Below are 27,881 nucleotides of genomic sequence, written 5' to 3' on the forward strand. Positions count from 1 at the left end.
TTCTCCTGGGCTTGCTGATTGACTGTTAGGCAAAAGTCACAGAAATGTGGAAAGTGGAGACTGACTTCCTCCTATCCCTTTACTAAAAAGACACAAGAAATTTATGAGCCTGCCAAGCACTGAGAAGCAGGCTTTGATGAGAGTCTATTTTTCATGATAGAGGAAAACTGAAGATACTGAAAAGAAAATACTACTTTTCACAATGTAAAGTATATGGGGTATATTATTACTTACTGGAGTCACCCTACTGTGTATTTCCATAACTCATTCCATACTGAAACTTAGTATCTTGGAACCAACATCTCTCCACAGTTCCCTACCCCTCACACATGAACACGGACCCTGGAGACTAGCATTTGACCTTCTACTTCTAAGTTTATGTACATTAGATTTTAGAGTCCACATATATAAGAACATTGCGTATTTGTCTTTCTGAGTCTGACACAGTGTCCTCCAGATTTACCCATCTTGAAGCAATTCCCATAATTGCCATCTTTTATATGAGCAAATAATATTCCACTGCAAGGACATACCACATTATCTTTACCCTTTCATTTATCATAGGAAAACCAGGTTACTCCCATGTCTTGTCTTATCTCCAGTTCCTTCTTTCCTTTCTTCCTACCACCCACCCCCTTTTAAAAACAGGTTTTGTTAAGCTCTAAATTAACTGGTTGGGCTTGAACTTCCAATCCTCCTGCCTCAGCCTTCCAGAGTGGGAGGTTTACAAGCTCTAGCTTTTTTCTTTTATTGGTACCAAGGATCAAACTCCGGTCCTTGCACTTGTGAGGCAGGCAGCAGAGACACTGAGCTAAATCCCTGGCCCGAGCTTTTTTCTTTTTACTAAAGATGGCTTTAGAAATTCAGGTCTTTTGTGACTTTATACAAATTTTGGATTTTTTTCCATTTCTGTGAATAATATCATTGAGTCTTGGTAGTGATTGCACTGAATTTATAGATCACTTGAGTAGTGTGAACATTTTAGCAATATTCATTTTTTCAAGTCCATGATCAAGAGATATATTTCCATTTAATTCTATGTATTTCAGTTTCTTTCATCAATGTTTGTGCTCTTAATACAATCTGAGTGCTGTATTTTTAAAGTCTTATGATATTACAAAGAATTCCACATTAAAATAAAGGTATGCAATAATGTATATAACACATAATTTGTGTAAAATACATAAGCAATGACAATATGAAATAATATATGGTACATATAAAATGTAATAGTAATACAAATACAGTAATACCAAATATAGGGGGGAATAGGTTAAAATAAAGCGCGAGCATCATCAAGCAGTTTTGTGTGCAACACAGTAGCCACTAAATTCATATGGCCATGTGTATTTTAATTTATTAATTACAATTAAATGATATTACATTTTTATATATTTTAAATCTATAGTACAGCTACTGCAGGACTAGAAACAAAATTATATTGAATGACCTCAGAGAGGGTAAAATAGAATAGAGTATACAATTATAAATACTGGACTAATTAAAAAGAATACACAGAAGAAGGGAGGGGTGAAAATAGGTAAGGTGGTCAAATCAAAGACATAGTGTAAAGAAGGTAAATAAAACTGAAATGTAAAGCAGTAATTTTATCCAATGTAAGTAGATCAAATCACTTTCAAATCCCTTTAGCCTTTTTTTTTTTGTAAAAATTGATAACATAGTTCTAAAGTTTATGGAAATCTGAAGGACCCAGAGGGTCAATTATTTTGGAAAAGGAAACTTACATTCCCAGATGCAGGCCCACACATTTGATTTTCTTACTAAATGCCAAGTAATTGATGAGATAAATGTGGTTTGTTCAACAAATAATCTAGATGAATGAGTATCCAAATGCACACCGGGAAAAGGAGCAGGAGGAAATCTTGGTCCCTACAGCACACCTGACACAAGATGTGCACATGCTGGTTTGCAGATCTAAATATAGGTGCTGAAACTCTGATGCTTAAAAACACAGGAGAAAAATATCTGTGACCTTGGATTAGGCAGACTTTTTAGTTAAGAAAACTCAAATCCAACCAGTAAAAGATAAAATATGAAAAACTGGACTTCATCAAATTTTAAAACTTTTGTTCTTTTAAAGACATTTTAGGGAAATGGAAAGGCAACTCACAGATTGTAAGAGAATATTTGCAAAATATATAGCTGCTGAAGATTTGTATCCAGAATACATAAAGAACTCTTGTGATTTAAGTAGATAAAGACACAAACATAGAGGAAAAGACTTGATTAGACCAGGTTACTAAGTCAAGATGCATAAGTACCAAATAAGCCCACGAATGTTTATGGAACATAATTTTTAATTAAAGAAATTTAAATTCAAACCACAAATGTAATGCCATTGCATATCCAACAGAATGGGCTAAAATAAAAACTTCTGATGATACCAAGGATGGAGAAGATGTGGAGAAATTGGAAGGAAAATCTTATACTACTGGTGGCAATGTAATTTAGTAGAGCAACTTCGGAAATTTTTCTTAAGATAGTAAACACATACCTAGTATACTAATTAATAATGTGACTCTTAGATACCTACCCAAGAAAAAACCAACAAATGCCCACAAATGTAAAGTATGCATAGCAGAGTTTGTTCTCTCAAGCTGTTATAATGAAGTATTCTGAATTAAGTGTCCCTTAAAGAACAGTAATTTATTTCTTACAGTTCTAGAAGCCAGGAAATCCAAGGTCACAGCCACCTGAAAATTGGTCTTGAGCAAATTTGTCCACTTTCTCATGCCTTTTTTCCTATGTTTAATTTTTCATCATTTTATTCACTTTCAGTAGTCCATGTTTGCCGTGCATAATGATTCCATTCCCCCTGTGGAGTTGGAGCATGTGTGCTATACACTTTCTTTCCTTTCTGCATCCTCTCTCCCTTCCCTTCCTTCATCTCTCCATCTCCTTCCCATTTGAGAAAGATTTACCTCCCTACTTCCCATTATCTATGGTTTATTTTGCTCTTTATTTACAATTTGTGTTTCTCATATAAAAGAAACCATGTGACATTTAAGCTTGTGTGTCTGATTTATTTCACTTAATATTATGGTCTCAAGGTGCATCCATCTTCCTACAAACGATTCAAGTTATCCTCTTTATGGCATAGTGTTAAATGCATTTCCTTATCCCTTCTTAAATGTTCATGTGGTAGAAGGAGATGAGGTACTTCTCGGGGGCTTCCTCAAAAAAATATATTAATTCTTTCTCAAGAACTCTGCTCCCATGGTCTAATCACCTCCCAAAAGTACCTCCTCCAACATCCCTCACATTCGGGATTAGTTTTCAACATATGAATGGGAAGAGAACAGGAAGATTCGGATTACAGCAAGTATTATCCACAGAGTCAACAACGAGAGAACAAGATGCCCTTCATGAGAGGGCAGGTAAAGGAAAGGCCATGCATTCACACAGTGTGCAGCAACACAGAGGGTCAGAGCTTTGACATGTATGAACCCAAAAAGATGCCACTGAAAAATGTAACACCCAAATGACTACAAATTATATCATCACAGTTATATGAAATTTAAATAAAATTTAAATAAAATCAGAAAAAAATTGACCAAGATAAATCAGACTATATAATATAAAGTTGAAAAGCAAAAGCAAATCTACTCGATGGTACTAGAAATCACATTAGAGGTTATCTTTGAGCAGAAAGAGATAGTACTTCAGAGAAGGTGAATAAACAACATTTGAGGTACTGCTAATGTTCGTTTTTAAACATCTGAATGCTTCTTCCACAGTTAGGTATATTTTGTAGGAGTTGAACATGTGTTTTCTGTATTTTCCTGAATGAATGTTACGAGTCAAACTTTTCCTGAAATCAGACAGTGTAAACGTTTTAAAGATTAAGAATCAAAGCAAATATAAAATTGTCACAATACACTTTAGAGAAATCCAAAGAGATAGGTATAAGCCATGTAAAAGTCATATTTTATCTTACACACAAAAAAATGGACGCATACACTCAAATTCTTTTGAACAAAAAAGAAAATCAAGTTTTGCACTACAGTGAGTAGGGAAATTATTTCCATTTAAAATATCAAGGAATGACAAAGAAAAGTAGACTTAAATATATGCTAAATAGTAGAATTATAATGTTTTTAAGAATTAGAATGAACTTTTTATGATGCCTGTATCATTAAACTTATTACTTAAATTTTAGTGTTATTCTTGGGAAATTACATCCCGAGGAAATTAATTTTGGTTTTTCTGCAAATGTACCACTTAATTATTCCTAATGGGAGAGTTTGTACATTGTTCATTTCATTCTTTCACTCAGTCAGAAGGCAAAAGTCACTGCATTCAGAAATATGGCCCGGCAGAGACCCCAGCCTCCTTTTCTCCAACGCCCACCCGTCTTGCTTTCTCTCTCAGCACTCAGCCAAAACGACCTTTCCATTAATGTGCCAAGTTCTTAGAGTCCGTAAGAAAACACTTCCAAAGCAGAGTGCGCCTTTATTTTTTAAAAACTACTATTGCTACTCTGAATGCAGCTGCGGTTGATTGCTGGAGTTGTTCACCAGGAGTCTTCCTGTCTTTCAGCATCCATGACTCTTAGGCAAACACTTCCACAGGGATGCTAGGCTGGCCATGTGACTTGTGTTAAGCACGGGGAAGTAGCAAATGTGCAATAAATGGAGACTTGTGGAAGGTGGTCAGACCTGCTCACTTCTCCAGGCTCCTCTTCTGCCAAGCCTGCTGTAGAGTAAGGACTGGTTGGAGGTGAGCCACTCCAGTGCCCCAGCTGTGGCCACTCCATGCCCACCAAGAGGAAGGAGTAGAGCCCAGTCCACATCCACAGGGACTGCTAGCAGAGCTACTCCCCATCCCAGGCCATGAGTGAGTCCCGCTAGGGCCAGACAAGCCCAGCCAACCTGCTCTAACTGGTCTAAGCCATGAATGTTGGAAGTAGTTTGTAAACCAGTATTGTTTTCTCAAAAGATAAACAAGATACCATTTGCTTCATAGATTCTCTTTGCCAAACACAGAATCAGAGGTATGCTTCAGAAAACAAGCCTAGAGGCCCTGCTTATTTCAGGTCATTCGTATGTGGGTAGATCTGCAACTTTGCAGAAAGATACCAGCTTTAGCCTGCAACTGTAGGATAGCAACAATTCATAACGTGATATTATGACCAACACTATTATTTACGTACTGAAATTTTATTTCTGGTTAAAATTATTATCTTACTGGCTCTAAGCACACACACAAACACACGTATATAAAAGCAGTATCTACTCATGTCTTCCACAGTGTCACTGCAACAATTTCTTCTCCCCTGTGCTCTTACTCTGTATCCCTGTTCCCCTGAACTTCATGACTATTCTTCATTTTGATCTCACACATTACCTCATGGATGACTCCACAGACCTCCCAATTCAGTCAAGGTGTTCTCATTTTGTCATTTATTTCTTCTTGATAGCACTCACTGATTTAGTATATTTTTGTATTTATTTCTTCTGTTCTTATGTTAATCATCTGTCTGTCCTTACCTACAATTTAAGTTGCAAGAGAGTAGAAACTTTGCCTATCTTTGCTTACCATTTTGTTCTACCACTGACACAATGCATAGCCCGTAAAATAGTCAAGAATGACTTGGTGATTGAATAGTTAATTTAAAGCTATAAATAAAACAGTGAAAAGTTAATATAAAGTTAAACATTATTTGTACATTCAATTATATATGTTTTATCTTTTATTCTCTGTTATTCTTTCAGAGCACAGATATTGAAAAAAACTTAAATTTCTACAAAATAAGCTAATTAAATTAAGTGAAATCAATAGGACACACGTGTAAATACTGAAAAGTTTCTCTGGTGTGAGAAAATGAAAGTGTAAATAAGGATCAAAATGTATAATTCTTAATGTGAAATAGGAAGAAAAGGTTTAAAGGGGTAGGGGAGGTGGGAGGGGTAGGGGAAAGGAAAGAAGGGAAGGGAAAAATATGAGAAAAGGAAAAAATTGAATTGTTTTAAAACATCTAGAATATTTGGAGAAAAGCCTACAGAGTAAAGATAAGAAAGTTTGAGCACTTGAGCAATGTGACAAAGATTATTTATATTTACTGAAATCTAAACTGGTGTACCACATTACCAAGGAAAATGTTGCAAATAAATCTTATATATCAAATTAACAAATCTCTTCAAGACTCATTTAAGGGGTAATTTAACAATGGAATAAAAATATTCATAATAAATTTAAATATCAACATAATCATTTGTGTCCTTTGGTAAAAGTGAAAACAACATTTTCAAGAACAGATATTACCATTTAGTGGATGATTCTGCTTCTATTTGCAGTTAATTATATCTGTAATAGAAAATTGACATGAAGAGTTGGAATAATTGCATGGATTCTTATAAACAATTAAATCAGCACCAACGTTGTTAAATATAACTTTTAGAGATATAAAAAAATGAAAGAATATAAATAATTTCAATATAACATATTTAGATGTTATAGTATATTAAAATATATATATGTTAATGGGCCAGGGATTTAGCTCAGTGGCACCACGCCTGTCTCACATGTGCAAGTTCCTGAGTTCAATCCCTCATGCCGCAAAAATATATATGTTAGAATACACTACATGGGCAAGTTTTTCTGCATCTGCTTGGAATAAAAATGCTTATTTGGCCAGGGATTTAGCTCAGTGGTTCTGCCGCCTGCCTCGCAAGCACAAGGTCTGGAGTTCGATCCCCAGTACCAAAAAAAAATGCTTATTAGGTGATATTATAATATTTAATGTAGAGTGTGAACTTTTTGAGCCCATAAGATCAAGTTGTAAGAAAATAACAAAATGATCATTTAGTGAGCAATTTGCATATGTCTGTATTTTAAGTGCTAGACACTTTTTGTCTCTGGATAATAGAATTTCTAGCCTCAATTTATAAATGGAAAGTTAAGACTCTGAAAGATTAAGCAAACCTACTCATGGATATGTTCCTTGTAAATGGTATTATAAGGGTTTTAGCAGTATTTTATTTTAACTGCTGTACTCTTTTTATTTCAAAACCTTATCCCCTTTAATTACCCATCATTTATATCGCAAAAAGAATAGAACTATAAGTGAAGACATATGTACTTGTTATTATAACACGATTTTGGAAAACAAACCCCTTCTAAAACATTAACTGAAGCTATTCAATTATAAAAAGAAATTGACTCTTAATTGCAATTAAATTATTATTAATTATAATTAACTCCGTAATGCACAGTTTCTTCCAGTTTGTTCTTCAGAAGTATTCTATACAAAATGATGGACTGTTAGTCACCCTATTTAATATAAAAATAATAGTTCACAATGGCTAGTTCATTTTGTCTCCCATCATATCAATTAGCAACTACAAAGTCAGTACATAGAGGTTTGGGGTCCCTTCCAATTCTCTTCTTGTTCCTTCTTCCAAAGAGGACCTGAAAGAATAAACCTATTGCATTCATGCACATCTTGCAGATAGAAGAGCATCTATCTTTTCAAAGATGCTGGTAAAGGGAATAGCATTGGAAGGTTCATGTAATGCATCACTCTGGACCACAGAGCAGGCATGCATGCTGCTCTTTGTAAGTTGGAGGCTTCCTAAGCTTTGGGTTCCTCTCTTGTACTGCAAAGAACTGACATTCTAAGGATTTGATAGGATGATTTTTTTCTCTTGTTCTTTCTATCTTTATATATAAGGGAACTCTCATTGACTTCTAATGTTCGGTTATCCAATAGTTTTGATTTATCTAAGATAACTAGTTTCATGCTAATTTCCAAGAGTGTCTCTTGATTCTATTCCTTTTTGTTTAAAAAAAAAATCACAGATTTTTCTACATCAGACAGTCATATGTAAAATTTTAATCACATCCTTAAATATGGTTTTTAGTTTATTTTATTTCTTAATAAAAAGGTATAACTGCTGTTTATTTCCAACGTAAAGTTTACTTGAAAGTATATTCTGATACAAATTTGCTTTTTTCTGAAATTTTTTACTAGTGTAAAAAATTCAAATTATTAGGGTGCCTTCTGTCTTGATTTGGGGGTATTCATGCATTTCTCTATCTATAGGGCATCCTTGGATTCTGAGGGAAATAGTTAAATAATACCATCTCTTACAATGTCTACTTTGCTGGAACTGAAGTCTTCTATCTCTAATGAATAGCTAGGCATTAAAATTAGCAAGCTGTTTAAGTATGTTATTCAGTTACAGAATTTTTATTTGGGAACACCATGGTCAGAAAATGCTCTACTATATTTTGCTTATTAGTAACTCCAGGTGGGAGTAATTATTCAGGATTACAGCATTCCTTCTTTCATAAGCTAAATACTGTTCTTTGGTTGAAAATATTTATAAGCATTAAATTGTTGCTCCAAGTGTACTTTTTTTCTCCTATTTTTGTTTTTGTTCATTTACCTTTTTCAGCCAGGCATATTCCTGGTGATTTTCAGCTCTTGTCAGTTTCTCAAGTAAATGTCTTTGTAGTTCCAGCCCACTGACTTATAGGGAATTTGTAACTTTGTAATGGTCATTTTCCAAATCTGAAATAATACATTTCAGAGATTTTAAAAGTTAAAACAGTAAATGTAATTTTAAAACATGCATGAAAATGCAAAAGTATGGAGACTAGCATTCAAGAACAGTGAGGGAAGTGGTGAATCCTGGGCAGGAGTGGTGTAATATACAGCAGTGATGAGCTACTAAGACACTGAGGAAATGAATCAGATGTGAACTATGTGCTAGCGACAGGTGTGTCCTTGAAAATTGGACCCTGCGAACCTGGAGACACCCTGGAGAAGAGCCTTACTGTCATAGCAGGGCAGTTAGAAAAGAAAGACACCTGCCAATGCCTTGGGGGCAGAGGCTGCAAATTAGCTTTTTATCTCTACAACACAACACAGTGCTAGGCATGAAGCGTTTTGAAAAAAGAGAACACGACAGAGTGTAGACAGTGTAATAAGCCACATATTACTTGAAAGAGGCTCTTTCCAGAGTAAGAATATTATTAAAAATTTCAGGGAAAATATAAGAAACTGTATCAGTTTTTTTTGATGAGGAATAAAACTAACATTGACTTTTAAACTGATAAAGCAGTGGAAGAAACAGGGATGCCAATAAATAAGCTATTTTCAGAAAAAAGCAGTTTTAAAGGTTTTGTGTTTGGCAAGGTTTTGTGTTTGGAAAATAAACCTAAGTAGGAGATAAAAGTCAAGATCACCACTGAGAGGTCAGTCACAAAAACATGCCCATGGAGGTCTTTTTCAGAGAAGTCACAGCCAAAATAGCCAAGATGTGAATTCACTCTTGGAAATTTCACTGCACACTTTAACAGCCATTTAGCCACATGCAGCTATTGGGTAGATGAAATGACAACAGTCCAAATAGAGATGCATTTTGGGTGTAAGTTTCACACTGATTTCATTCTTAATATGAAAACAAATAATGTAAAAGATCTTATGAATAATGTTCATCTAGATTATGTGTTAAAATAATTTGGCTATATTAAGATAAATCATATATATATAAGTAAAATTAATTTCATTCTTTCATTTTTAAATATAGCTACAAAAATATTTAAAATTGATTACTTGGCTGACTTCTTTCAGATAGTACTGTTCCAAAAATACAAGGATTATATGTTTGATTCTTAGGGTAATGTATTTATTAAAAGGTATAGTTTCAATTTGATAGTCCTTGAACACATAGGCTTGTTTTTCATCCCTGTCCTCTGTGGCCCTAAGGTGTTTGGTGAATTGACAGTGATTTGTTTATTGAATTATCAAAAATAGTTCTAGGTAATCAATAGCAGGACTCTCAACCTGTGCTACCCCCATCAGCTTCATCGGCATCTCCTGAGGCCGCCTTAAGAATGTAAACATAGGAGATCATCACAACCCAAGGAGATCAGGAACACCGGACTGCGGACTGCGGGTTGCAGTCTGTTTTAATAAAGGCTTCAGGAGATTCTCTTTCATTCTCTCATCAGGAATCGCTGGGCCAGAAAAAGGTGAGCAAACAGAAGGCATTAGGGTAATTTGTTGGCGATGTTTCACAATAAATTAGAAATACTGATTGGGCTAAATTCATATTATGATGCAAGACATTCCAGCATGGTGGGGGGGTGAGGTTTTAGTGCTTCACACCCAGAAACTTAAATCTCACTTCTCTGTTGAGGGCTTCCAAGTAGCTGTAACTTTCACAAGTAGACCTGCAGGAAAATAGAAATGAAATGAAAAACTTAACAATATTTTCGCTTCTACCACCCTGTATAAAATGTTAAAGTCTATTGTTAGTGTCTCAAAATTAAGGCCACTAGCCATTTCCAGGTTTTTAGGGACTTAAGAGGTCCCTGGTTTTCAACAGTTAGGGGTTGATGCTGGCACATAAAGGCCACAGTTAACTCAGTGAATATCTTGATCCCAACCTCATAAAATCCTCAGTACCCCACAGAATGACTGGACCTTTAGGAACGCTGGTTACTGATGTACTGATGGATATGCCCAGACACAAATTCATATTGAGCTACAATCCTCAAGTTTTAAATGTGCTCTTAATTTCTTTGCCTTTGATTCTTTCTCTTTTTCCCTTCAATCATTTTAGACCATTATATTTTCATTAAAAAATTTTATTTTTGTACCCGCACTTCAAAGGAAGAAAGGACATGCTCTGACTGTTTTGTGTTTTTCCTTACACAAAATGAAAAATAAATCTAATTAGAACTATAATTAACTTGCTTTACTTAGGAAAAATGAGTCCTCACATAACAATTTGTATTCTGAACATCATTATATGCAGCCCTTTCTCCAAATCCAGGACAACATTGGCTATCACCAGGAAAAACTGATGATTTTATTGATCTAAATGCAGATTTTTGTCTATTTTTCATATTATGAACATCAAATTGAGTTGGGTTGCCCAATATTAATGACCGTTATCCACAATTAAGGGCAGTTCCAATCATTTCTTATTTTCTGTTGACCTATGCTAGTTTTATTGAAGATGAATGTAAATGAAGACAGGAAAATAATTTGCTCATAAATAGAATAAAAATGTAGTCCATGTGTCTTGTGACAATAAATGTCTTAAAAAGATGAACTAAGATTTTATGAGTTATAAAAATGTGATGAATGAACTAATAGACTTATCAATGACTCTACATGGAGGGAGAGAGCATTCTCCCATAGAATTTTGGGGAAAGATTCCATTTTACATAATTTAATTTCATCTTGACAATGTGATTTATATGCATAGTATGGAGAATGAAATACCTGTGTTCATAATGAAGACAGGGTTCCTATGCACACTTTGTTCATCCTCTGAACCAATACCGCATTCTCACCAGTCAGTGTACTAGCAACATTTTATTTATTTGTTTTATTAATTCCTACTGAAAATAATATACTTACATCATTGTTTACTTTACAGTTTAGGAGTTATCTATTTATTGGCACTAGAAAATTTAAACACTTAACTCTTTTCTTTCAACACACAGGACTCATATACATATTATCATCTTAATGTGATCATGTAAAATTGTCATTAAAACAAAACTATATGGTTTTAAATTACATAAATTTTCTTCATAACAGAATCTATAATAATCCATGATCATTTTTCCTAAATAATATTTTGAAATTAATATTTACTTCAATTCAGTTTATTTATATTACTAATGCACCTTGCAACTTCCACAGTTGTATAAATCTCCTCTCTCTCCCCCCGCCTCTGTGTCTGTCTGTCTCTCTTTTCTCTCTCCCTCTCTCTGTCTGTCTCCATAGATATGTGTGGTAGAATTTTGGGAAATCATGAAAGAGTTCTATTAAAATCTTATTATTCAACAAATGGATGGTGACCATTACTGTCACAAGGTATATTTACTACTAATGGTGAACGGTATCTCTCACAGACGCATCCTTCTGCCTTACTTCCTACAAAAGAAAACATTTTAACCTGTAAGAAATGGGTGGTAGATATCTATTTGGAATTCTCTCTCAAATTTTGTGACTGCTTATTTATTTGATTCAAAAGTCACGGCCATTGTTTTCTATGGACATGGATCATTAGTCAAGATATTCCAGTGGAACAAACAATGGTGCGTGTATGCGTGCGTGCGTGCGTGCGTGTGTGTGTGTGTGTTTGCAGAGAGAGAGAGACAGGAAAAGAGACAGGAAAGCAGAGAGAATGATTTTGTTTTTGTACCGGGGATCAAACTCAGGACCTTGCGCTTTCGAGGCAGGCAGTGCAGAGAGAATGATTTTATCACCGACTTGAAAGTCACACATTCTTCAGGGCAGGCTGGCAGTCTGCAGGTGCAGGAGAGAGTTGCAGTTCAAATCAGAAGTAGTCTGCTATCAGAATCCCTTCCTACTGCACTTAAGGGAGCTCATATCTGTCTCGTTAGGGCCTCAAAATGATTGAATAAGATCCACTCACATTATGAAAAGTAATATATTTCATTAAAACTCCAGGCTTAAGTGTTATTGACACTCAATAAATATCTTCAGAGAATACATCCAGAATATTTGAGCAAATGTCTGGACACCATGATCTAGCCAAGTTGACACACAACTTTCACCGTTCTTTACCTGTGCTTATCATTTTTTATTTATTTACAAGTACTTTGAGCACATCAGCCTTCTCAGGAGCCATGACTTTAAAAGTTCTAATTGAAATGATTAACTAAATCTTCTTAGTATTTTAGTAATATTAACAAAACTGGGACATCAGAGCCTTACTTTAACATATCCCCTGAAGCAGTGTCTTACTGACATGTTCCTGGACTTGCTCATTCACCAGCAACTCTGTTTTAATCAGTGAGAGAGACAGATTTGGTGAAAAGCAAAGCAATAAAACCAGCCCACATTTTCTCTCTTTCATGCAAGTCTGAAATTGGGTTATCTATTTTCCTCTTAACTTTGTTAACATAGCTTTTTTCTGGTTGTATTTCTTTTGTGCTATATCTTACTAGCAACTACCAGATCATGATCTCAACATTGGATAGGAAATTTTTTCAGTCTCTAAACACTATGATTATTCTGTCTTTATATCACAAAAACCAATTTTGTGGAAAAATTAACTATGACATAATACTAGTTACCTTTTTGCCATTACTCAAGAGTGGAGTCCTTAAAATTTTTCCAGAGGCCTATAAATATTTTGTCACTGACCACTTGGTCCCAAACTACTTTTACGATATTGCCTCAGTTTAAAATGCTAATTTCTGCCAGGCATAGTGGTGTGCAACTGTAACCCAGTACTTGGGAAGCTAAGGCAGGAGGATTCCTGTGAGTCTGAGGCCAGCCTGGGCTACATAGTGAGTTCAAGGCCAGCCTGAACCACATAGTGAGACCCTGACTCAAAAAACCAAACTAAATAAAGTGCTAATTTCTGTGTTATTAGCTATTTCTGTGCATATCATGTTTCCTACTTCTGCTGTTACAAATTACTAGAGCTAAATAGCTTAGTACAAAATGAAGTATTGTCTTATAGTTCTGAAGTTCAGAAGCCTAAAATAGACATCACAAGACTGTGATCAAGGTGCTACTCGGACAGAATTCCTTCTGGAGTTCCTGGAGGACAATCGCTTTCTTTTGGTTTTCCACCCCTTGGTTTATGGTTGCCCTCCTACATCTGCAAATCCCTAAGTAGCAGGCTGATTCCTTCTCACACTGCCACATCTCTTGCTATCTATAATCTAATCATCCTGTAACCTTTTCAGAAAGTGCCTTCATGATTATACTGCCCCACTCTGATAACCCAGGATAATCTTCCTATTTTAAGGTTGACGCTAAGGCACCTTAATGCCTTCTGCAAGCCTCATTTCCACTTTCTCTGCTCTGTGACATTTTCACAGGTTGCAGCAATTTGGACACTGCCATCTCGGGGGCTGTTATGCTGCCCAGAACTCAGAATAATAAGGAGCTGCCGAATCTCAGGGACCTCAAGCAACACATTTATTTCCAGCTTCCACATGTGCTCCTGGGCTGGGGCTGGGGTATGTGGGTTGGGTTAATTGCTTGGAGGGTAAGGATCAGGTCTGGTTTTGTGAGATTCCCTTCTTCCTTTGGCCAACTCCTGTCTGAAGCATGTTTTCAGAAGAGAAGGCAGAAGAACAGAAGAGCATGCCCAATTTCACCAACATTTTCCAAACTATTATTTACATCGTATCTTTGTAACATCCCACTAGCCAAAAAGAAAAAGAAAAAAAGATGATATGGTCAAGCTCAACTGCTTTGGAACAGAAGAAATGCTCTCTTCTGAAGGTATGCGAAGAAAGATTGACGATTTGCTAGGAAGAAAAAGAAAGAGAAAGGAAGACCCAATTTACCTAATTTAATAAAAAATGTTTTCACTCACAACTAAAACTTCCTCCAGTCGTTTACATCTATAAATATTCATTAGCATCATTCAAATCCATTGTACCAATTATTTATTGTAGCATGCATTTTATTTCATCTCTTTTTACTCTTAGGTTAAAATATTTAAAGTAAATAATAAGCTAAAAATAAATAAAAATGAGTCATTACATTGTCTACCAGTTTTCACACACATAAAATTATATTGAATCTCTTGAAAAATGTAAGACCCACAAATATGTTCTGTGGTGAAATGGTCATACACCTAAGAAATTATTTTTTAGGAAGACTGCAGAGTTCTCTTTATTTGTGGTGAAAACCTCATCTCAAATAAGTACTGACATAGAAGGATGGTGCTTGTGTCCCTACAGCACTTCCAAGTCAGGACAAGATAATCTCTGCTGCATGCTTATTTTCAGGGTCTATTTCACTGAAACCAGTACTCATAAAATGGTCTACTTCAAATATTCTAGCCGGGGATTTAGCTCAGTGGTTCCTCCGCCTGCCTCACAAATGCAAGGTACTGAGTTTGATCCCTCGGTACCAAAAAAAAAAAAAAAAAAAAAAAAAAAATATATATATATATATATATATATATATATATATATATATATATCTTCTACATCCTTAGTCACTGTAGCCATTTTATTTCTTGAAAAATGCTAGAGAAAATAAGGTTATCTAAAAGAAAACATTTAAAGCCCAATATTATAATGAAGTTGTTTCTAAAAGATTCTTCCCTAACTTGGCTCTGTATTGTTACTTGATTCCATCAGGTATTGAAAGTAAATTGTTCCACTTTTCCAGTCAGGCAGTCCTTGAGCTGTTTACCCATCTTACTGCTCAATGTTACAGAGAAACCCAGAGAAATTCTGGTTTCTATGGTCTTCATAGATGCTAAAGAAGCATTTTATAGCACAAGAAGACATTTTTTTGGTGAAAAAGCCTGCTTTTGTGAGTGGGTTTTACTCAGCATACAGTATTCAATCTATAATCTAGGTACTGATTTTAAACTTTTAAATTTCATTGCTTTTTATTTTGTTGCTAGTAAGCGAGTACAATCTTCTGTAATTATATGTTTTGCATTTCTTAAAACTATGAAACAATCTCAAACTTACAGAAAACATTTTACTGTGGGCCTGCTGTCGCCTGCCTGGGCTCCCTTACTAAGCTGGCTTAGATTTCAGTTTCTCAAACAGGGAAGCCACCCCTCTGTGTACAGGTCACTTCCGGAGAGCAGCACTCAGGAAAGGAAACAGAAGGAGGGCCTGTATTATACATGTGGGCTTACTCAGTAGTCAGGTTGGTCAGGAGACTACACACACTGTGGCCACAGGGTATAGCCGCCCACTGAGGAGTCTTGGAAAGCATTGTCCTACAGAGTGACAACTGAAAACACCTTCCCTGTGGTTAGGGTATCTAGATCATTGATTTTTAGATTTCTTATGTAAAAATGCTCTCAGGCTAGGCAAGGTGGTGCATGCCTGCAATCCCAGCACTCTGAGGGGCTGAGGCTAGAGCAGAAAGATCAGAAGTCCAAGCTCAGCATGAGTCACTTAAGAGGTCCCTGTCTCAAAGATGAAAAATAAAAGGCAGTGGGAGGATGTAGCTCAGTGCAATGGCCCTGGGCCCAATTCTTACCAAACAACAGTAACAACAGAAAACCCTCATTCACAAGCAGTGAAATTAATCATATAACAGAATAATTCACTCCTATTTACTAAAGACTATATATTTTTATTATTCAAATAATTAGCAAATATATTAGCTATTTGGAAAACATTTAAATGGATACATTTTATACAATAATGAGACATTCCGAATGCATATTTCAATTAGCTGATTTCAAAACATCTGCAGATAATATTCATATATTTTGTCACAATTATTAATTACCCTTAGTCGTGTTCATTTTCATTACCATTATTCTTTTTATGTTTTAAATTTTCCAGGATAACTTATTTTGAAAACGAATACTAAAAGGTGGTAGGCCTCAAGCCAAAAATAAACACAAAGGAAAAGACAGACAGGCTATTCCCAAAGTAAAAGTATTTCTATCTTATTTCTGCAAGAAAAGAAAGGGTCTGTTTCTGTAAAATCTGGGACAGCAGCAAGCTATTAGTACTAAGTGCATTTTGCACGAAGAAACCACAAAGTACTTTTGCAAATCAATATGGCCTGTAAGAAATATTTAAAAACCTGTCCAGAGGGGAAATCACTTTCTAAGTCAGAAGCTGGTGAAAGATAATGGGCACTGAAAGGTTTTTTTCTTTATCGCTATTCAGGGCACTCCTGTTTTCCGCCTGAGACTCACAGGGCCTCTGGAGAGGAGCGACCGACAACCCACAACCACTCAGGGATCTGCCTCAGACACCATGAGCCTGGACACTGCCTCAGTGGCCTGAAAATATTCTGTTCCCTTTTCATCCACCTCAGACTTTGTGGAAATTTTTCCAGTATGGTGTAAGTGTTGTCATTTAAAAATAATTTTCTCCAATTTTCTTCCAATTCTATCTTTCTATATTAGAATTGTGGTCAATATTATGAACACACAAACCACAATGAGTACATAGATTTTTGGAAAATATTTTCCCTCAGCATGTTTTATTCAAGGCAACCATGTAGTATATTTCATTTTTTCCTGCGAACATCATGCAAATCAACATCTTTCTGGTTGTTTCATAGGAAAGACATAAAGAAGATCAGAACACTTTAGTTCATAAGAATCTGGATTATAAATATTTATATTTGACCAATATTCTCAAATCATTCATTCAAGGGGCCGATATTTGTTGAATAACTGCTTTCTGCCATAGAATTGCAAATTGCTGGCCCCAGGAACACTGTGATAAATGAGATTGCATCTGGGCCTGAGAGAGCGTCAGAGTCTAACGGGCACCTCCATGGAGCAGCCTTCAAAATATCTGGAAAATTGAAAGTGAAAGGCATTCTATCAGGAGCTGTTAATAGCCACGAGAAGAGAACACTTGCTTTCGAAAGAAGAGAATTGTCAGTCAATGTACCTATAAAATATCAACTAAATATTAATAGGTTTCTATGAAACAATAAAAACAAGTAGCAGTAAGAACCTATTACATCACTGAAAAATCTACAGGCCTTAAAAGGAGCTCAGATGCTACCAATGGAGTCCTCTGCCTAAGCAGCTACATTCCAGCTGTCGGAAGATTAGAGACTTAATCTGATATGTCATGACTCAAATTTCAAGTCACTCGAAGTTTCTACTCTTTCTTTTGCTAAGGTGGTTTTTGAAGTCTCTGTTTTAACAGGATAATTGTCTTCAGGCTTCACTTCACAATTATTTTGTACACATCCTGTGCAATCGTCTGAGATGATGGTATTCGTTCTATGTTTTATTCATTCAAAAATACTGACTAAATATATTCTTTCAACAAGTAATAAAACTGTTCGCAGTCCATCTGGCAGATGGATAGCTTCTTCACTTTTGTTATTGTGCACCTCAGAAGAGTTACATGTTTATGGTGTCATTTTTAAAAATCGATAAGTTCTGAATTGATTTTCAGTCGCTCTAATTTCTCCTGTGCTCGCGCATGGTCTAGCAAAAATAAAGCAATGTGTAAGTTATCTACTGCTCTATAACAAACCACTCCAAGTCTCAGTGGCTTACTCAGTGATTCACAACTTCAGGCAATCCCGTGGGAGGCCGTGGAGCTTCCACTCCTCCTGCCTAGCCCCAGCATGAGTCTGTGTTCAGCTGGGGAGGACCGGCCACACCTGAGGATGCTCAGCCAAGGCCCCTCGGGTTTCCTCTCCTTGACTCATCCTCAAGGAGGCTTGGTGAGACTTCTTCCTTGGTGAGACATGGTGGCCTTAGTGTCCTACGATGAAGAGACTGGAAACTCCAAGGCCTGCTGTGACCTAGGCCCGGGACTCACACAGATCACACTGCACACATTCTGTGCACCAAAGGGAGAATCAGGACCTTCTCAGGTGAGAGGAAGTAGGGTAACAGCTCCACTCCATAATGGCTGTGGCTGCAGTGTTACATTGCAAGGGGACAGCAATCCAGGAAGGTGTTATTCTTGTGGGTTATTTTATTTTTTGTTTGTTTGTTTTGGTACTGGGGTTCAAACTCGGGACCTTGTGCTTTGTGAGGCAGGCAGCAGAACCACTGAGCTAAATCTCCAGCTGGGAAGGTGTTATTCTTGGAGAAGATTATTAAAAGTTTTTCTTGGGGCCGGGGATTTAGCTCAGTGGTTCCGCCGCCTGCCTTGCAAGCAAAAGGATCTGAGTTCGATCCCCGGTATCAAAAAAAATAAATAAATAAAGCTTTTCTTACAAGCCAGGCTTGGCGGCTTATGGCCGTAATCCCATACTGTGGGAGGCAGGGGCAAGAGGACTGCTAGTTCAAGCCCAGCTGGACAATTCACCAACTTGGCGAGACCCTGCCTCAAAATGAAAAATAAATGAAAAGTGCTGATGGTGTAGCTCAGTGCAAAAACCCTTGTTCAATTTCTCCACAGGCACACAAAACTATGTGTCACAACACACAAATATAGTGTTTTTCCAGGTATAAAAATGATATTTATAAACATAAAAAGTTGTAAATTCACATGATTATATTACATATTTAGGACAACTTAAACTGTAGAGTTAAAAGTTACATTTCAAACTGAGAGGGGTTTTTTTTGGGTCAGAAACACAAAATAGATGTATCAGTTAAAAGGCTAGTATTTAATTATTCCTTTGAAAAAGTGAACATAAAAATAAAATCCTACAATCCCCAAAGCTCCATGAGGCCAGAAGCCTTACTGTTGCTGTTGTTCATTTTGTGATTTTATTTTTTAAACTGCCATATCCTCAGCCTCAAGCAACCTCACATATGATAGATGAAACTAACCCTAAATGTAGTACACCTTTTCTCGGTTTGCTATGATGCATAGTACAATATTTACTTAGTGGTAGTATAAATAAAGGAACTTCTTTTTATTGTGATTTCTTTACTTTGCTATTGTTTTTATGTTTGTTGTTAGCTTCTATTTTTACTTGAAAGTTCTACTCACTTGTTAACTAAATGAGAACACAGAGCTCGGAGGACTTAGTTATTTAGGTTTGAGCATTTGAATCATAATAATTTGACCTTATCTCTCGGTATGTTTACACTTTGGAGATGTTTCCCTAACCTCTTCCAAAATCCACCTCTGCCTTCTCACCTCTTTTGTGGAACAATCATGAGATACATAAAAATTTTTTAAAAGGGCACATAGGTACCCATTTATTTATTAAATTAATTATTTTGTTGCTTTTAAAAATATCGTACTTGGGCCAGGGATTTAGCTCAGTGGTTCTGCCACCTACCCCGAAAGCACAAGAACCTGAGTTCGATTCCCGGTACCAAAAAAAATCTTACCACTTTTCTTAGAAATAACACAATTTAATAATAAGCAAATGTTTCATTATATTGTTCTACTATTTCCCCTTCTCTGATGTCTATTACATTTGATGTGTTCAATCCATATGGACAATGTTTAATTTTTAAAGGTTTACTACAGTATAAGACACATTGCCCAGATACTCCTCAAACTACTCTTCCTCACTTCAAACACATTTATCCTACAGCGCTTGCCACTTTCTGAAGAAGTTCTGAAACTCATGAGTGTCCTGACAGGTTTTGATCACAAAAACCATACGGGCTGCTGCCGAGTGCTGTCCAGCTCCTCGGTCGGCTCAGGATGCCAGTGAGTGTAGCCCATGCACCTCATCCACAGGCCAGGATGCCACACAACTCTGACTGTTCCTAAAATCAAAATGACCATGAAAGGTAACTGAATCCATTCTAGACACTGAGGCAGCCAGGATAGTGTAGATAAAAGCATGGATGAAAAAGAACTCTGGAGCGGCTGCAGAAATTGGCAAGAACAGTGAGATAAGTGTGTTCAAAGCAAGGGGAAGGATTTTGAGAGGGAAAAATGGCAATGTATCTTTTACTGTATAAATTTTTAACATTCACCTTATATTTTGATCATCCCGAATGCATATAGAGAATTTATCATAATTATTCAACTGGAAAACACATGTGCATGTGAATATGTTTCTCAATTCAGAAAGATGTACATCAATACACACATTATATTTCATATGGGCCTTGACACTGCAGAAAAATAATCTAAGAAATTAATTAAAATCTTATAATTGCTTCATTGGATTTAAGTTTAGAACAAAGGTGTTATATTAATTTTAACAAAAGAGTAGGTTAAATGTCTATGAGGATCACAGTTTTAAATATCATTGCAAGTGTCTTACAGACTTGCAAGCTATGGATCAAAAGTGGTGGAAGGTGATTTGATCTGTTTGGATGAAGATATTGATGGGCATTTCCCAAATGGTAAAGTTCATCTGGTAACAAAGAAGAGGAAGCAGCTGGTACATATGATATACACCAGCTGATTCTTCCAGTACTTGGATACAATATTCAGGACCCAGAGAACAAAGTAGGGCAGTGGTATGGGGAAATACTTAGCAGAGATGTAGGTTTAAAGTACCTGCCCTGAAACTGAATGTACCAGGATGTTACAGACAGATTTTGAAGCATCCCCATAATCTCTCATACAAACTAATGAGAGATCATGATACTGATGTCAAAATGCAAGGTTCCCACATTGAGGAAACAACTGTATCTCTTTTGATCTCTTTTGATCTTGATGCTTCATGTTATGCCACAGTTTGTCTGAGGGAAATAATGAAGCATGATGTTTAAAACTGATACCACTGATATACTCATATATATATATATCACTCTTTAAAGGAAAGGGAGCTGAAATTTCCTGAGCATCTTCCATATGCTAGGAGCTTCATAATTGTTGTCTCTTAATTTTCACAACATCCTAGGAAGTTGGAATTTGATGCTTTAAAGTTCCAGGAAAGTAAGTGTCAGAGTCAGTTTAAGATCTATGTGACTCCATCGGCTGTTCTTTCTATTATATCATGCTTCAATAATCTTTGTTCAGTGTCATAAAATTTACAGTCTTTTTAAACTACTAAAAACATATACTGTAAGATAACATTTAAGAAAAAATATCATAAAGTAATGCTCCAGCTCAGTGGTGGCAAACCTATGGCACACGTGCTGCAGTGGCGACGCAGAGCCCTCTCTGTCGACAAGCAAGCCAAGTTGCAGTTTTTACCCCTTTGTGAGATAAATAATCCTTGATGGAGGATGAAGTAAAATTTTTCATATAGTTTTTTAAAAAAAATAATAAAATAAATATCATTGCACAGGGAAACATAAAACCACTTAATTACTTTCAAGTCCTAAATCAATAGTTGAATTTAAAAATATGGGCTGAATATGTGATGTGTTATATTTTAAGTTTGAACATTATTTTTAATCTCATAGAAAAGAATGTTACTGAGTAAAGTAGCCTTTTAAAACACTATTATTTTGTCATGTTTATCTTGGAAAAATCACAGTAAGAGAAAGTTTCAAATTTTAGGGAGCAGATGAATCATGACTAAATACACCATTCCCCAGGCCTTCACAGCCTTGGACGGGAAAGTCTTCTTCTCCCCGGCTGAAATCTATTTCCGGGCATTGCCTACTACGCATTTCCTGTGAGCACTACCCTGGAGCTCTCCACTGGGCGCTTCTTCCTGTCTATGAGGAAGGGGTCTCAGGCTGGCAGGCAGTCAGGTGCTTCCACAGTCTCCATGGTGGAAGCTCATTCGTGTTCAGGGCCGCTTAGAAATGCACTTGCTGCTGACTTCCTACTCGTAAGGTCTCCTCAGGGTCCTGTTCTGTGTCCTCGGTTCTACTGGACTACTCAGCGCCCCCGAGGTGATGCTCAGAGAAGGGGCGGGAGTACCACACTTTTACCCTGACCTTCACTGCTCAACAGGAAGTCCCCAAATAGATTCCTCCCAAGGAATGCTGTATCAGCAAGTGTTCTCAGACATTAATAATGGTTAAAGACTCTCCTCAGAAAGTGGCATAGTGTTATGATTTATGTGTTTTAAAATAAGACAGTCAAATACAAAATTTAGATAAACCACACATTAAAAATACACTTCCTTTCAAAAAAACCCAACAACAACAAAATAACATTGGGCCGGGGATTTAGCTCAGTGGTTCTGCTGCCTGCCTCCCAAGGTCCCGAGTTCGATCCCTGGTACCAAAAGAGAAAACAAAACAAAACAAAAATACACTTCCCTGAATGGTTATGAAATCTAGTGAAATAAATGCTCATATAAGTAACCTTGTAGGATGAAACGCTAGAAACTCAGGCAACATCATAACTGGTGGAATTTCTTTCTTATTCTATCTTAGATGCCCATTAAAATTTATCTCTCCATTGTATAAAAATCAGGTTCCTATAAATAAAATTAAGGAAGTGAATAAACACAGTAAATAGGGACTTAAGAATCAGCATCTTGTATTCTCTACAAAATTCTTAAAGGGCCACCCAACACTCAGTCCTGAATGCAAGAGACTGATCGATTTTAATCCTGAGCAAGATAGTGTGATAAAATTGGAAAAGATTCAATAGGTCAAGCCAGTTTTTCTAAGTTCTTCATGTATGTTATCACCCAAACTCAAAGGGTTTGCAATGCTTTTATGAAGGAAATCATTACACATTTAAGTAAGCAGAAAGAGGCTCAGAGCTTAACCAACATCTGCTAAGTTACATAGTGAAATATGAGAAAAATAGCATATGCAACTCAAACCTTCTACCCATTGGTTGACACCACAATACAAATCATTGTTTTTCCAGACTAGTGAGGAAAATTCAAGTACTGGGATCATTTCTGGTTTCTATAGGAGTGTAGCTTAGTGGGGAAGCTAGAACTATGATTTGGTGCTGCATTTTCCCTCAATGAGCTGGAGAACTTAGGGTGAGTCATTTTACATCATGGTTCCCAGTTTCCCATATTTATAGAATACAAACTTTACACTTGGTAATTTCTAATATTTCAGATTTGAGGTTCACCGACTCTCTTGCATAACTCTATAAATTAAATGTTCTTCTTAAATCAAAAGTTATTGGGATTTATAGTTGTAATTATCTTCTCGTCAGTCATAAATATTTGGAACTACAGTAGGTTTTATTTGGCAAAATGTTAGCAATGCTTTGGACTAATCATTTTAAAGTCTTATGCTGATACCAAATGTCACATGTATGTTGAAATGAGTGATTTGCTTTTTCATGTTACTGAAATTGTCTTTCATTTTGTAAAAGTGAAGACATTTTCAGTTATTCTGTCATTGTGTACTTAAATTTTACATTTTTATTTTATACACAATATTCTTACACAAAAATAAAAAAATTTGACCTCATAATACAGCAATAACTAATTCTTAAATCTTGTTATAGATCCTTTCCAAATTTCCCTGAGAATTTACTTATATAAGTATTACTATACTACATTTATATACCTTTTTTAACCTGATATATGTTGTGCAATATTTAATGTAACAGATACAAATTTATTTTTTTTTGAAACAGATACAAATTTAAATGATTAATGTACCCAAAGTATTTGACTATGTGTGTTACTAAATTAAATTACATATTACTAATTTAATTTTTTTTGACATTTATAATAGTGGGCAGTAAACACAAACATATCCATATCTGCTTGGCCAATTTATCCCTTAGGGTTATATTTCAAAATATGAATTTATTAGGTAAAAAAGGAACTAGCTATAAATGTTTCAATATTTAGTATTAAATTTGTCTATAGTCTTTGTAACATTTAATAGTTTGGGCTTATTTCTCAAAGTTTATTTTTCCTAACAGTGAAATCCTCTTCTTTAAACCACATTTAGATATTTTGATCCCCTTGTTAACGTTTTATTAAGATGTTCCAACAAAATATACCAGCATATACATTACAGAAGTGTTAAAGACAAAAATCCATATTCCCAACCAGTACTTATCTTGCTCCATGAAATGAAAGCCTACTGAGCCTCTAACTCCCTGGTCTTCCTTTGCTTTTCCTAAACTCCACATTCTTCCTTTGCTTTTCCTTCCAGAGCAGCCATCGCACCATTCGTTCTCTTTGGTGCAGTAGTTCCCTCGCCTACTTCCTGCACAAGGAAGGCCTGCCATTGCTGTGGTCCACTGGCCACCAGCAGAGTTGGCCCAGGGACGGCCATGTTTCTCCTCTTGAAGCCCCGAGGAAGCATTATTTTCCAAATTAACAGAAGAAATGTCATTTGCAAATATTAAAACTCAGATTGATTCAAGGCTAAAATTTCTCCCCACTGCCACTTTTCTCCAAACTCCAGGGCATGTTTGTCCTCAGGGAGGCAGCTTAGAGGTAACAAAGCTGACAGAAGCAAGAAGCAGATGTTATCAGTGCTGATAACAAACTGATTCTCTGAATCCAGCACGACTGGTGGTAAAAGACCTCTGAACATAATCGTATACACAAATAACAGTTTCCCATTTGAGGTGACCTTTTGGTTACTGGCAATTAAATACCAATGTTAGCTGATATACATTCAAATAAATTATTGAAGCTTTAATGGTGTATTCTTCAGCAAATGATTTAATATTACCAGTAATAGATTTATTTCTGAGTTTGTCAGCATATAGCATTTTCTTTAATTTTTCTTTCACTGTGTTACAGACTTAGAAGTTACCAAAAGTCTTATTGTCTCTTTCATCTATGGAAATGAAGACAGTTATATTTTATTCCTGGTACACACACATAAGCAAAAACTGACAAAATGACAACAACAAAATCCTATTTATTGTTGAACTACACATTATTAAATTCTCCTAATCATCTCTAAATGTTGAAGCCTGCATATTTTTAAAAGCTGCGTTTGTATTCTTATATTTTTTAGCTTCTTCCTCAGAGTCCTGACTTAACAAAATAGGAACTAAAAAAAAATGTGCTGATGGATATGAAACAAGAATTGAATGACAAAAGCCCTTTCACAGGCCAGCCAATGGCCCTAAAAGCCCACAAATCCATTTTAAAGATGAAACTAAAATTCTGCAGGCAACACTGACTATAATATCCGAAAGATTAGTGAAATAATGTTCCTCAAGAAGCACACATACCATAAATTTAAAAATATAGAGACTTAGTTAGAGCATTACACTAGCCAAGTTCTATTTAGGACATATTATCTATTTACATATCTTCAAATTTTGAAAGTGTACTGTTTTTGTTTACCTTTAAAACAGTATTTAGTTAGAAATCTTGCTGTATTTTGCACTAAAATAAATAAGTAATTCATAAAAATAATCAGTGTAATATATTACTTTCCTTCAGAAAGAATTTCATTTATTCACTTTGACATGTAGTTTAGGTGGAGGAGCGATGAAGCCTTTATGGCAGGAAAAGTTTGCACCACCTACCAGGCAACACTTGGTTATCACCTACTTCATCAAGATAGAGCTCAAAAAAACTAAAAAGATCAAAACCCCATGAGCTTATCAAGACATACAGAAATGCTGTGACTGGTGCTAAAGTCAAATAACTGCTATCAAAATAAAATCGAATAGCAGGAGTTTCATATGAATGAAAAAAAGGCTTCTGTTGTATGAAACCTGAATATTATTTTGTGACTTACAGACTGAACTTGCTGGTTTTAAGATAAAAATGACTTTATAAGTTGTACCCTGGATTTCAGAAAGGATATCTGTAATGTATAAAAATTTTAAGTGAAAAACGTAAATTTCAAAATATTCATAATGGCATGCTTTCGAGATAATCCTTGCTATAATTTTGAAAAATAAAACTTTCCTAAATGTCCCGTATGTGACTATAAGGAATTTTTAACTGATTTTTTTCATTTCATATATGCTTTAGAAAATTAATTCATTAGTTTCACTGGATCATGATTTTTTATATCAATAGCTATTTTCCTATAATATGAAGTATTATGTGTGTTCCGTTGTTGGTAGTATCATTAGCCAATCAATATTTCATACAATTAGCCTGTTAATATTTATTAACTAATAAAAACAAAACTTTACGGATGAGTGGGGAGGCTGCATTTCTACAAGTCTTGCACTGGTCAAGCAGTTCCGGTGGCTTACACCTGCCCGCTACCGAGGACCATTTCTACCACGAGTCTGTCACTTACTCTGCCTCGATTTTCAAATATTTACAGGTTTCTCCTCAAATTGCTGAGCAATAGACTGATTTATTCGCGGTATGGGCAGAACAATTTTGTCCTTTCGTTAAAGATTTACCTGAATGTCAACAGAGCCCAAGTCTCCCTGTCTCATTTTCTCCAGATTTCCCAGAGCCCAGCAAAGAACTGGCCGTGTGTCCACAGGGTCCTGTGCTTTCCTAAATCTGAGAAAGTGAGGTTTTTAATAGCTGCCTTTTACCAATCCAACACCGGTTTAGCAGCATAATCCTTTATGAGGTGTGGTATTGGAGGATCCATGGGAATGTTCAGGATCTGATTAGGAAAATGTTGAGTTGAGGATACTTTTGTTTGTGGTTTAATGGCATATTTTATAAGGTCTGCCATCCCTTTTACTTACAGTAAGTAACTAGTTACTGTTGAATATGTATGAGTCCATGATTATTCCCCCACTTACGAGTCTGGTTGACCCATGCTGAGAGGGTGAGGGTAATACAAATTACAGTAATGAGGTCTGTTGACTCATTAAATTTGCATAACTCAGAACAATTTACTAATATGTAATACTTTTGGAATAAATGGGTGCTGTGGTATACTACTGATTGAAGCTTAACTTGACACAAATATTATTGGAAATACCAGAAGAATCCATTATAATTTAAAGTGTGAGCACTTTTTTAGCCACCAAATTCTCAGCTAGGAATCTTTTTTTTTATAAAAATAATTGCTGAAGTTTACAAGAGTAATTTACCATTCTCCCTGTCTATGATAGGAAAATCTTCAACAACAGCAATTGCAGTTAAAGTTTTGCCACCAATGAATAAGGAACTGCATGATTATGTTGCGTTTGTTATACAAAGGAAATTTGCTAATCCACTTAACCATAGAATGAAAAATATAATGAATCCTAGGGTTTGGGTGTAGCACAGTGTTAGGGTACATGCCTAGCCTGAGTGAAGGGCTGGATTCAATGCCAAGCACCACACCCCCCCACACACCCCAACAATCTAGCTATGTACCATCTAGATAGCTAGATATAAATATATGTAAAAGCATGCACTGTGTAACCATTTATATGGATAAGTATGTATATACACTCATACACCCTGTACATATAAACTAAATCAAAATACATCATGACATTGTTTAATGTATAATGAAAAACAAGGAAAAAAGGATAACAGTAACAAAGGGAGGAGAGGTATTATAGACAAATTCATGTATTCTGCTCAAGATTTAAGAAATACTCTTGAAAAGTATATCTGAAATTTGAGCAATAATTAAAAAGTAGTAGTAGATTATGGGTGTTTTAGTATTTAAAAAACATTTGCCTTATATCTAAGAAATTAATCAAAATCATCATACTGTAAAGAACATAAAATGTTTTTTTAGAATTAGTCAAGATTACTTATCTTTTAGGTTGGACATTTAATGTTTCTAATA

General features: G+C 35.7%; 1 protein-coding gene across 1 annotated transcript in view; it reads right to left on the minus strand.

Annotated features, from left to right (window-relative positions):
- Window positions 1-966: 966 nt before the first annotated feature.
- The window catches only part of LOC110348500 (uncharacterized), a 40,747-nt gene continuing 13,832 nt past the window's right edge, over window positions 967-27,881 (minus strand). Inside the window, exons 3-4 of the mRNA XM_087180773.1 lie at window positions 8,412-10,203; window positions 967-6,327 (exon numbers count right to left, since the gene is read on the minus strand). The gene's annotated coding sequence lies outside the window, so the exon portion shown is untranslated. The remainder of the gene's footprint in view (window positions 6,328-8,411; window positions 10,204-27,881) is intronic.

This window comes from Heterocephalus glaber, unplaced genomic scaffold, assembly GCF_053883595.1.
Source record: "Heterocephalus glaber isolate CG9 unplaced genomic scaffold, H.glaber_assembly_v1.0 deba00001465, whole genome shotgun sequence".
Lineage (NCBI taxonomy): Eukaryota > Metazoa > Chordata > Mammalia > Rodentia > Bathyergidae > Heterocephalus > Heterocephalus glaber.